The sequence below is a fragment of the Manacus vitellinus genome, unplaced genomic scaffold (assembly GCF_001715985.3).
Source record: "Manacus vitellinus isolate BGI_N305 unplaced genomic scaffold, ASM171598v3 scaffold_64_pilon, whole genome shotgun sequence".
Lineage (NCBI taxonomy): Eukaryota > Metazoa > Chordata > Aves > Passeriformes > Pipridae > Manacus > Manacus vitellinus.
Genome location: NW_021940718.1, coordinates 1,420,030 through 1,432,430, shown reverse-complemented (window position 1 = coordinate 1,432,430; position 12,401 = coordinate 1,420,030).

Genomic DNA, 12,401 nt, shown 5'->3' with positions numbered 1-12,401 from the left:
CAGGGGGTGTCAGAGGGGGAAACTTCCCACAGGTGTCACCTGGGAACACAAATTTCACTTTCTGGAGCAGGAAGAAACACTTTCACAATTTCTTACCCTCCAAAGTCTCACTGCCCATCTCCCACCACCATCTCATCCCACCCAACTCCCACCTCCCTCTCCTCAGACCTCTTGGGCTTGCAGGAGGGAGTTGTATTTTAGGATATCCCCTTTTAGCTACAAAGAATATTTTTAGGTTGAGACCCAAAGATAAATCAAACCAAATTACTATTCCCCCAGGAAAAGCAGATTCAAATTGCTGCTCAATTTTTTATCTAAATAATGTTTAAATTTTAAAAAGGGAGGGGGGAGAAAAAACTAATTACATCTTTGTGTGAAAGATCATAAATCACATAATTACAATGGGAACCTCTGCATCTTTCCAACACACCAAAAGCAGACTACACAAGTTCTTATCTCATTACTGTTTAATTAAGAATTATGTTTGAGCATCTTCTTTTTAATTATCACGGAGCCCAGATGACTTCTAATCTCCTTTTTACCCAAAATGAGGGAAGGTGCAGTCCAAAAGGGGCACTAATGAATTTACAGTTTGCTCTTCGGGGAACTTTAATAAAATTTACTTCACACAGAAGATTAACACTGATAAAGTGAACTTCCAAAGAGAACATTTGGTTCCTTCCAATTAACATCACACGACTGTCAGGAGCTTGTGAAGGGGATGCTGAGGTGTTATTTTTTTTGGAAGAATTCCTTCCCAACATCCCATCTAACCCTGCCCTCTGGTAGTTTGAATTTCAATTCCCTCCTCTAAACATCAGCAGAAACTTTTCCCCACCAAAACATTTCCCCACCGAGGTCTTTGCCCCGTGTCACCTGAGGTGACAACCTGCAAAGAACACACACTCATATATATGTTTTTTCAAGCCCAGCACGCAGCAAACACCTTTTAATTCAATTGGTTGAATTGACACAGAGAGATTATTGGTTTTCAGTAAGATTTGATTCAATTAATTAGCCTGAAAATATCAGCACAGCCAGGCAAGCAAAGAAAAACAGAGATAAATCCCTGCCATGGTGCTGCTTCATCTTTTAAAGGCAATTAACTCTTAGTTATTAGCTTTTAATTAGGGAATAATAATGACACCATTAATACAGTTTATTATACTTGTCAGCAGACAGCTGTTCCAACCAGATTCTATTATCAGATCTCGGAGCCTTTTGTCTGCTCCTTGTTCAGGGGGGGAAGCAGAGACTTCCCAAGCCCTGGCTGGGGGGCTGGGGGTGAAGCCCCAGCACAGAGCTCTGGGCTGTGCCCTCGCAGGGATCTGGCTCTCACCCCACTCCCTTCCCAAGGAGGGATGCAGAAGGAGCATCAGCTCCCTCCCAGGCTCCAAAGGAGCCTTGCATAATTACCAGGGATTTTAGTGTTCTGTTAAATAACCATCTGAAATGGGTTTTTCTCTCCCGGAGAGTCCTGGTGGCAGCAGGACCCAGCCCTGACTGTGCATTCCATGTCTCTCTGCCGGGTAATTCCCGTGCCTTTCCTGGAGGGGGCAATGCTGGAGCTGGGCCAAAGCTGCTTTTACACCTCTCAGAACATCTGAGACAGATCCTGAACGTTCCCGATGCCAAAAAATTCCCCGGTTTGTTTTGTTCTCCCCTGATCCCTTCGGAAGGGCCGTGCAGAGCAGAGCAGAGATGGTTTGGAAACAATCACTTGAAAGATATTCAGCATTTGGAATAATTCTATCCATTCCTAATCCCATTCCACCCCACTGCTGGCTGCATGTCACTACACACAGGCAGCTGCCAAGGCTGCCAGAAAAACCATGGAATGTTCTTTTTTGTGTGTGTGTGTGCCCCAAATTTACCCTGAAACTGTAAACTTCAAATCCTGCTGGAAGAGCAACCACCACCACCTTGGCAGTGCCAAATGCCTCGAGCTTTCACTGAGGTTTAATTCTTTCAGTGTCTGCTGAGTCACTAAAACCAAATCTCCAGAAGGCCAGTGATTACCCAGCAAACCACATGTTCCCAGTATTTTCCCCATCATCCTGTTTCCCTGTGTCCCAGGCAGAGCTGTGGTATCCACCCAGCAGAGACTGGAAACCATTCTCAGGGCACAAGCCTGTCTTCACTGCTGTTTATTATTCCTTTATCACACAGGAATTAATCTTACTCCTAATTCTGCATGCAGGATGCTACAGCAATACAAAAAATGCAATGCCATAAATTTCCCCCCTCTACTTTGGAGTTAAAAAATCACAAAAACAACTGTAAAATTTTCTGTTGGGTTCCACTACCTGGGTTTTAATTTGTTTTCCTTGCTCTGGACTGGAGGAAGCCCTAAGGGAAACACCAGGAGCTTCTTGAACCAACAGCCTGCTCATGGAAAGCATTTTCCTCAACCTCTCCCAACACAGTGCAGGAAAGAAATGAACTTGGGGTAGGAATAAAGCAGCTGAAGAACCTATTTGCAATTTTCTACAGGAGAGTACAGAGTTGGTAAACTGAAAGGAAAGCACAGAGCTGGTAAACTGAAAGGAAAGCACAGAGCTGGTAAACTGAAAGCAAAGCTGTTCAGAAGGAAAACCTCCCACTGAGAATTGAGGTAAAAATAAGAAGGAGAAGGGTGGCAGGATTTAAAAGGGTGGCAGGATTATAAAGGGTGGCAGGATTACAAAGGATGGCAGGATTCAGGAATTGCAGCACAGAGATGCTGCACTGAAGGAAAAAGGAAATGGTAGGAGGAACATCAGTGGTGGGAAACCACACCAGGACATGGCAGCTCTGGGGGCAGATGGCCTGGAGTGCTCCAGAGCCTCCCAGGAGCTGATTTTATCCCAGTTTTACCCCTCCTGACAGGTCCCAGGTGTGATGCTGGAGGCGTTCGGCTCATCTGTGTCGGCGGCTCCCAGACCAAGTTCCCTCTCCCTTCACACCAGTGACTAAGCCTGAATATTTTAGGAGAAGCTGTTGTAGATGTCTCGGTGCAACTACAAAAACTTCTCAGCTGAGGGATTTTTTTTTTGTGCTCTGGGCAGAAGCTGGGAGAGAAAAACCAAGGGAGAAATTGAATTTCAACAAACTTCACCTCTAAAATTCATCCGATGCCTGAGATCAGGAGACACTTCAGGGCTACTTTGCTCACACAGCTCGAGGTGAGGGTGTGCAGGAGCTAAATCAGGGCCCTGGTGGCATGAGAACCACCAAGAGCTTGTGGCAACTCACCTTTAATTTAAACCCCATCACTGGAGTGGCACAGCCACGTTGGGAGGGCAAAGCAGGTGCAGGTCCCCAGAGGAGGATGGGTTTTCCTCCTGTCCTTTAGGGAGGAATGTCCATCAGATCCATCCAAAAGGGATCCCCAAGAGCTTGGTGGCAAGGAGGGAATTAACTCACCTGGAGCTGTGCAAGTGCAACTTCTCTGGGGGTCCAACTCCCCTTCCTGGCAGTCCCAAACTCAGCTGACAACCATCCCACGTCCCTGTGCAGGGCTGGGGGTCCCACGTCCCTGACCTGGACACACGTGGGTGTCTCCCAACAGGAACACCACACCCCCAGGGTGGGCAAAGCTGTGGAGAGGAGCAAAGGACAGCACAGTTAATGCTCTGCTATTCTCAGTTTTAAGAGAGGATAAGGGAAGGAAATCTCTCTGCAGGGACCCCGGCTGAAGCAGAGGGGGGTTCAGTTCCTGCCCCCCATTCCCATGTCAGTCTTGCACCAGGGGATTTCTTTCCAATTTTACTGCTGCTCTGATTGTTATGTGATAATTAGGGCAGGAAATAGCAGGTTATCAGGGAGGATACACTGCCAGGCCCTGTTCACATGACACCAGAGGAAAGGCCCAGCCATGCCATAGGCTGGACAAAATAAAAGGGATGGTCCCTTTTATTGGGCTTTTGGTGATGGGAAAGGGAGGAGTGTGAGATTAAAAATACTCCAGTCTAGGAGCAGGAGCACCTGAGCCCAGGCTCAGTGGAAACTGTGCACAGAAAGCCCAGAGGGAAGAGGAGAGTGTTTTGTTTCCTCTCTTTGCAGTCGGTCACCTACTGAGAGTGAAACAGTGCACAGGTTGTGGCAGCGCTGTTTGGGCTCAGTGCTTGGAGAGGAAATCTTTTAGAAACATTAAATTACATCCTAAGCCAAGGGAAGCACCTCCAGGTGCAAATCTCAGCAGGGTTGGGAGGCTAAGTGTCGGGGTTCCCTTCCTAGCTTTGTCACACACAAGTGTGGGCAATTTTCAAATAAAGGAGTTTCAACGTTTGCTGCTTATGAAATAATAATACGGTTTTTTATATAAATAGGTGTATCATGAAGTTGTAAGACATCCAAGTTCCAACACCTGAACTTGGGTATCAGAGTCTCTTTCGGCGGGATAAGGGAAATGAGAAAATTCTTAAAAATTAAATCTTTTAGGGCCATTTTGTAGACGAAGTTCCTTTTCTCTTTGGGCTAAGAATAGAGGGAGATCCATCACCTTTGACAGGAGATGGCTGGCAGGCAATTGGGAAAAAGGGAAAGCCCCTTTTCAGAGAAAAGAAACCTTTTTAGGTAAAAATGAATACATTAAAACTTATCTGAAAAGGGTGGGATTTTGTGAAACTGTAAAATGGATGGAATTTAAACTGAAGGTGTCTTTTTCACCGGAAACTTGGTGAGAGAAAGACCCAACACGTTGAATAAATTCTTCCTTGTTTCTTTGTTCCCTAAGTTTATGCCATCTTTCTAAATTTAAAGAGAGGGATATTTCCCACACTGCTGTATCATGGAATGGTTTGGGTTGGAAGGGACCTTAAACCCATCCAGTTCCACCCCCTGCCATGGGCAGGGACACCTTCCACCAGCCCAGGGTGCTCCAACCTGGTCTTGGACAGTTCCAGGGATGGGGCAGCCACAGCTTCTCTGGGAAAACCTGTGCTGACATCAGTCAATGCTGCTGCTCCCAGAGCTCCACCAGCACCAGTCACCTGCAGGTATTTCACCACTCAGGCCTGAGCACAAACATCTCAATCCCAGCTAGAAAAAGACCCCGAGAACATCTCTTACTACCCAGAAAAACTGCAGGGAAATTAATTTGGACAAAACGGGCCAGGTCCTCGATTTGGGAATATCACAGAAGTGAGAGGAATCACAGCCTTTAACAAGCAGCCACTTGTCTACAGGCTGAATTAGTGCAAAACGTGATGATAAATTGCTCCTGTAAAGCAGAACCATCCCTGAGCAGTGGGAGCTCCCACAGTTGTGCTCAGGCAGATTTTTCACTACAGGCTGACAAAAATCTCACGCTAATCACCCGACCCAGGCCACAGAGCTCGTGGATTTCAGGGCTAATTCCATGTCAGAGCTGAATCCCAGATTAACCAGACACGCCACGGCTTCAGCTCCAAGTGGCTCCACACTTATCAAGGTAAGAAAAAGAAGGAAAACCTCATCTCCAACTAGAGCCACAAGGAAATCAAACTTGCACCACAACCTTGTGGCTTCTCCAAGGATAAAATCATCCAGCAACCTTTCTGTACCTACAATCCACCCCAATTTGATGTTTTTAGTCAGGCAGATGGATCCCTGCTCTTCTCCACGGCAGCAGCATCTCGGCTTGGATCGTGGCTAACTGACCATTCACTCCTAATCAAAGACAATTTGCTGTGTTTTCCAGAGATGGCTCTGTTAAATGAAGCAGATGAGCAGTGGATCTGGCCATTTATTTATTTTTAAACCCTGATCTGGGGCACAGGGGAGGGTTTCACTCCTGTTTCAGAGACAGCTTGGCTACGAGCTCGTTTGCTGGGGGATATTAGCAGCTGGCATCTGAAATGGCAGGGCTGGGGTGTAGAGGTAAGCCAAAGTCAACTGTGCTGAAACAGAGCCAAATTCCTATTTATTCCACAGGAAAAGTGGTTAAGCTGTGGTGGCTGTGTCATTCCAAACACTATTTGCACAGTGACCTTTCTATTTCCCCTCTTGGAAACTAAAAATTTAATTGTTTTGCTGCTCTCGCACAGAATAAATAACTCCCCAACGATTTTCTCTTGGTGAGCAAGTAACCCAAGGACTTCTCTTCTTCTGCTATCAAAGCTGCCAAATAATTCTGTGTCAACAGCTCCAGCTCATTTGAGTCTTGGTATTGTGCCAAAATTGCCTTTTTTTTGTGTGTGTGCCAGCACAGTTGTTCATGGGACAAGGAGCAAGAGATGATCTGAACGTGGGGCTGGAAATCAGGAGCCCACAGGAACTTCTTTGGAGTGTTTCTGCTGGAGTCTCGAGTGATTTGTTCCATCTTTATTCCTGCTGGCAAGCTCCAGGAGCACTGCAGGTGTCCCCTGGATCAGGTACTCTGGAGCACATCCCACCATTTAAATTTCACAGGGTTAAACTCATTTTCAGGGTCTCCTCGCTGGTGACCAGGGACAGGACCCCAGGGAAGGGCTGGAGCTCTATCAGGGGGGTTTGGGATGGATATTAGGAAAAGGTTCTTCCCCCAGAGGGTGATGGGCACTGACCAGGCTCCCCAGGGCAGTGGGCATGGCCCCAAGGTTGCCAGAGCTCCAGGAGCATTTTGACAACATTCTCAGGGACAGGGGGGGATTGTTGGGGTGTCCCGGGCAGGGCAGGAGTTGGACTGGATGATCCTTGGGAGTCCCTTCCCACTCAGGATATTCCATGTTTCTATGATTCTCACTAACCTCTAATGAAATAAGGGGATAAACAGTCCTTCTGACCCACAAAATACAGAACTAATGCCACAGGGAATAACAGGGATCACCAGAGGTGCTCCAAACGTGGCTCCTCCGTGCACCCCTCACAGACACTCAGGGGCTGCCCTGGGAACCAGCAGTGACCTGTCAGCTGATGGAGAGTGTGCAAATAGCTGTTCTCACACCTACCTGGTGCCAGGGCCAGCTCTGCCCTTGGCAGGGTCCATGCAGACCTTGCTTTAACCCAGGTACAATCACATGCCTGGGAAAGCTCTTCCATGAACCCGCACTCCTTCCAAGTCTGCTCGCAGGTCGGGGCTTTGCAATCATTTAATTGTTGCAAAAAAGGTGCAAAAAGCTTCTTTGCCCACCTTTAGCTGGATGGAGGGCAGGGAAAAGAAGCCCAAAGAAGAAAAGTAACGAGGACTTGCCAAAGGAACCTGCTGCAGGAAAGGCTGTGAGGAAATTCAGACAGAACTGACACCAACAAGGTGCTGATCCATCTCCACCTTCCTCCCAGTGCCCCCGGAATGCTGCCACCACCACCACAGCAGACACATCTTCATGAGAAATTCCACGAGCTCAACTCAAATTTAAACTAAACCAGCACCTTCAAAGCCAAGCTTAGGTTAAAACAGCTCCTGATTACCTTAAAATAAATGTCCCCGAGTAAACGGCTCCGACCAAAACATGGGAACGCTTCCAGCAGGGAATTGCACCTGTTTAATGAGGAGTTTTATTAAACTGGTGCAATTTGTTCAAGCTGAAGGAGAACTACTGATGAAGAACTAATACAAACAGCAAGGGAAGAGGAACAGAGCAAAATCCTCACGGAATAACCTCAAGAAATAGAAGTTCTGCCAAACTGGCCAAAGCACAGATGTCTGCAGCACGTGACAAGGTTATTCCATCAGCTGCTCTTTCCCTGAGCTGAACAGTCACAGAAGTCAAGCAAAAAGGGAAGGAGTGAGCACCTGAGAGCCCAAGATGTCCTTCCCTGTGCAAACAGTGATGCTGGGAACCAGGAGAGGCTGTGGGTGGGAAAGCCACAAAATCCCAGGTGTGGACACGGGTCTGCACCCCAGAGATTTGCACAAATGCATTGGCAAGAGGAGTTGCTTCCATAGGAAACCAAGATGGGAACCAAAATGTTGGTTCCACGGGACCAAAGTGAGAGAAGCAGGACCCAGCAGAGGACAAAGGGGTGGACACCTTGGGGCTTCAGGGAAGCTGGGGTTGTCCACTCAGCCCCACCACTGAACAGCCTCACCCAACCAACACTGCTGGGTTTAGTTTTCTGTATGATCCTGTCCTTCACAAATTAAAAAAAGGAATTGTCTCTTCCATTTTTCCTTGCCAAGCTAAGGATCTTTAGTCAATGAGCCTCCATCCCCTGTCCCACTCTCCAGGCACACAGCAAAAGTCTCCACTGCCCTCAGAGGAGGAACAAGCTGTTGATCCCCATCTTCCCACTGCTGCCAGCAATTAGCACTAATGACTTTATGGAGTGTGTGACAGTTGGTGACAGTGACCCAGGGAGTTTCATCAGCTTCTGTTCCACAGGTTTCAGAACATCTGCTTGTGTGCCAGGGCCCTGGTGCTCCCCAGGGAAAGCACAGCCCTCGGAGCCGGGGAAAGCACCACGGGCAGCTGCCTCCTCCCTACCTGGGCAGGCTGAGAGAGACCCACAAATAACCTTCTCCAGGGATGAGAGAGGTTGGAGGAGGAGGGGAATGAGTCACAGAATCAGAGAATCAGCTGGGTTGGAAGGGACCTCTGAGATCATCAAGTCCAACCCCGCTGATCCAACCCCGCTGTGGTTCCCAGCCCATGGCACTGATGCCACATCCAGTCTCAGCTTAAAAACCTCCAGGGATGGAGAATCCACCCCTTCCCTGGGCAGCCCATTCCAATGGCTGAGCACCCTCTCTGCAAAGAAATTCTTCCTGATATCCAACCTAAACCTCCCCTGGCACAGTTTCAGACCCAGCCCTCTTGTCTTGCTGATGGTTGCCTGGGAGAAGAGACCAACCCCCCCTGGCTCCCCCCTCCTGTCAGGGAGTTGTAGAGAGTGAGGAGGTCTCCCCTGAGCCTCCTCTTCTCCAGGCTGAGCCCCCCCAGCTCCCTCAGCCTCTCCTCACAGCACTTGTGCTCCAGTCCCTTCCCCAGCCTCGTTGCTCTCCTCTGGACCTGCTCCAGCCCCTCAATGTCCTTCCTGAGCTGAGGGCCCAGAACTGGACACAGCACTCCAGGGGTGGCCTCACCAGCACTGAGTCCAGGGCAAGAATCACTTCCTTGGACCTGTTGGCCACCCTGTTCCTGATCCAGGCCAGGATCCATTGGCCTTCTTGGCTACCTGGGCACACTCTGGCTCATCCACACTCCCCCATCCAGCCCCGACCAGTGCTCAGCCAGAGGGAAGCGCAGGAAGCCAAGCCAACATTCCAGCACTCACAGCATTCCCATCATCTCCCTGAGGACTCCCTGGGCCCAGCAGAATCTCCTCTAACCCCACCTCATCCAGATTTCAGCACAGCAATCTCAGCTGGACACAAACCCACGGTGACTCCGGGGGTTGGGTGGAAACCCCTCTTCCACCCTGCCAGGTCGATTCCTGCCTTTTGATCCCGGATCCAGGCAGCTCCTGGGAAGCTTGTGCTGCTTCTTAAGACATCTTTAAAATGATATCAGTTCTTAGTACAGCAGTAGAGCAGACCTTAAACCCCAAGGTAAGCTTTGTGTGGGTGCAAATTCCAAAGGAGTTCCCATCAGCAGCTTCTTCCCACCAGGACCATTCCTCAGATCATCTCAAGGAAAACTACTCATCTGCAAAAGACTGGAAGCTGGAGATTTATCTCACATAACCTGCAACATCAGCCTCATCCTGCAATAGCTGGAGAGGAATTTGTCAAAAAGTATCAGTCAGGGCTCAGGATGGGAAATCAAGGTGTTCAAATGAAGGTTGGGGAAGATGCTGGTTTAGGAGGTTCAACATCCTCCAAAGGCTTGGAAAGGGTAGGAAGCAGATCCCAAAAAGGGAAGTAGCAAACTGGTGATTTAAGGATGAAGGATTTTGGAACCACCTCTGGCTCTTTAGCAGGCACAGTTCTCAATGAGCCAGGTGGAGCAAATCCTGGACCTTGGACAAAAGTGCATTGCAAGCTTGGTTCTTAATTTTGGGAAGGGGTGCACTGACAGACCTCTGCTCCTGCACAGACCCCAGAGAGGAAGGAAAAGACCTTCTTCTTCCTCAGTCTCAGCTTCTCTTGGCTCAGTTTCATCAGCCACCTCCTCCTGCTGTACAAGAGACTTTTTAAAGTTAGAAATGAAGAGACTTCAACCCCCCAAAAAGTGTTATTCTGAAATGCTCAACAGCCTTTAATTCATTTTGAACCTAGAGGCAAAGAAAAAAATAGGCAAAAAATACATCACAGCCTTAATCTAGGGGGAGAAGGAAAAAAAAAAATCATTATTTTTATAGCACATAATCAGACACTTACAAATATATTTCACTGGAGGAAGGGGTAGGAATGTGCATTTCCTATTTCCTTTTCAAGAGACTGATGCCCAAGGGGCATCAATATGGTCATTACCCCAAATCTGCACAAGTCATTCCTAATCCAAAAAGAGGGATTTAAAAATCAACAACAAAAAAAAAAAAAAAAAGAAGAGGGAAACCCCCTGTACCCAGGAAGGGCATTTGACAGTTCCAGGGTCATGTTTCAACATAACTCAGCATCTGAATATGGGGGGGAGGAAACACATTTTTGTTTTTACAGTATAAATAGTATTTTAAAAAGGTAGTACTCATGGATACAGGAATGGTGCTATTGCAGTCAGGATTCCAACATGCAGAGGAAATTCCCCAACAACCACTCATCCCATCCCACCCTTCCCCTCCCACCTCCAAAAACAAAAAATCCTCTGCTGGTTAAATTTCTCTTTCAATTGTTTTAAATATTTCTCTCGTAGCCTGGCAACATTCTTAAGTCTTTTATACAAGCAAGTTTTCTATTAAATCATATTTTAACCGACAGGAGACAGCTCTGGAGGAGGAACAACCGAGGCTTGGAAGAACCTTGCCAATTTTTTGAAACTTTTATTAGTCTCAGTTTGGTTTTATTGGTGGAGACATCTACTGAAAACGTCAAAAATTCAGAAATTAAAAAAAACCAAAACAAAACAAACAAAAAAAAAACCCCCAAAAAACCAAAACACAACCCTGTTTTTCCAAGGTCTTACGAACACGCACGCGCGGCCACGCAACACAGAAAATAACCCGTAGCAGAGGCAGGAAGGGAGGGCTGGGAACTCCAATTCTCAAGGGAGAACCAAACCAAAGTTTAAAAAAAAAAAAAAAGAGAAAAAAAATTCAATTGCTTTATTCTATCTCCACTCTTTCACTAGGACAGTTTAATACCCACGGAGTCTCTTAAGATGCTAATCTACCATCTGCCAGCCCACAAATCCTTCCCACTTATTCCCCTCAAGATCCAGCCAGAGCGTTGCTTAAAAAGCCTCCCTCCCCAGAACAACGGGCACCTTGCAAAGGGGCTTAAAAAAATCATAATGAAACCCCAAGAACATTGTCTCTCTCTCTCTCCATCCAGTAATTTCAGGGAATTAAGTGGAAAAGATTGCAGCGCAGCGTTCCGGGGTAGGAGGGGAGGGTCCGACTGCCCTCGCCCACCTCCACCCCACCCCTCTCCAGCTCTGTCCTAGCACTGCCTTGTTCTCTCCCTCTGACTTGATTGAGGTCCTCCAAAGAACGTGGAAGACTTTCCAGTGACTTCAGTTTGGATCAGGCTCTTTCCCAAAATGCTGCTCCACGACAGCTCTTCGACCGGAGGCGATTCCCAAGCGTCCAAGTGGGAGCTGCCCACTCAATACTTTAGGGTTTGGTTTTGCCTTTAATGCTCCTTCAATCCTCAGGGAATTGAGTCCAGTCGAATGCAGGGCTTGCATTCCTCTTCCCTGGGAGTAACTCAAAAGGCTCAGTCTTTACTTAAGGAAAGGATGCCACGACAATCAAAGGCGGTTGGGGAATTTCTTCTTTAATAGGATCAAAGAAAAAACATACAAACGCCTCCCAGGCTTCTGTCATGGAATGATTCTCACACTGTAAGGAGCACAACTCAAAAAAAAAACCCCGAAAAACAATAATAATAATAATAATAATTAAAAAATAAAAATAAGAAGACAAAGGAAAGGAGGAGGTTCCTAAGGGAGAAGTGCCTACCAGAGGGCCGGAGCAGCCCTCGGAGCTCTCGGCTGCAGCAGGAAGGGGATGGCTCGGAAGGAACTAACACAAGCAGCAACAGAACACTTGCCAAAACCAGAGTGGCATCTTGGAACTGAAAGCCATGCTGATCTCCATCTAGAAAGCAACTGTGATGGCAAAGATGGGGGAAGGAAGGTGACAAGAGCGACCCAAACCCGGCCATTTCTGCCCTAAGTGCCCTCCTGGCGACGTGGCAGCGACGGCCACGTCTGTGCCAGGGCTTTAGGAGTGCTCAAGGTAAGAAACATCCCAGCTGTGAACCATTTCTTTCCCCATCTTCCCCAGCTTACAAAGAAGATAGTGTTTCTTTACAAAAAGAAAGCAAAAAAAGAACCCAGAACGTTCCAGGACATCTGTTCTCGAGCTCCCTCTCCCCAGTGTAACATCAGTCACGATTCATTTGGAGGGGAGGAGGAGGA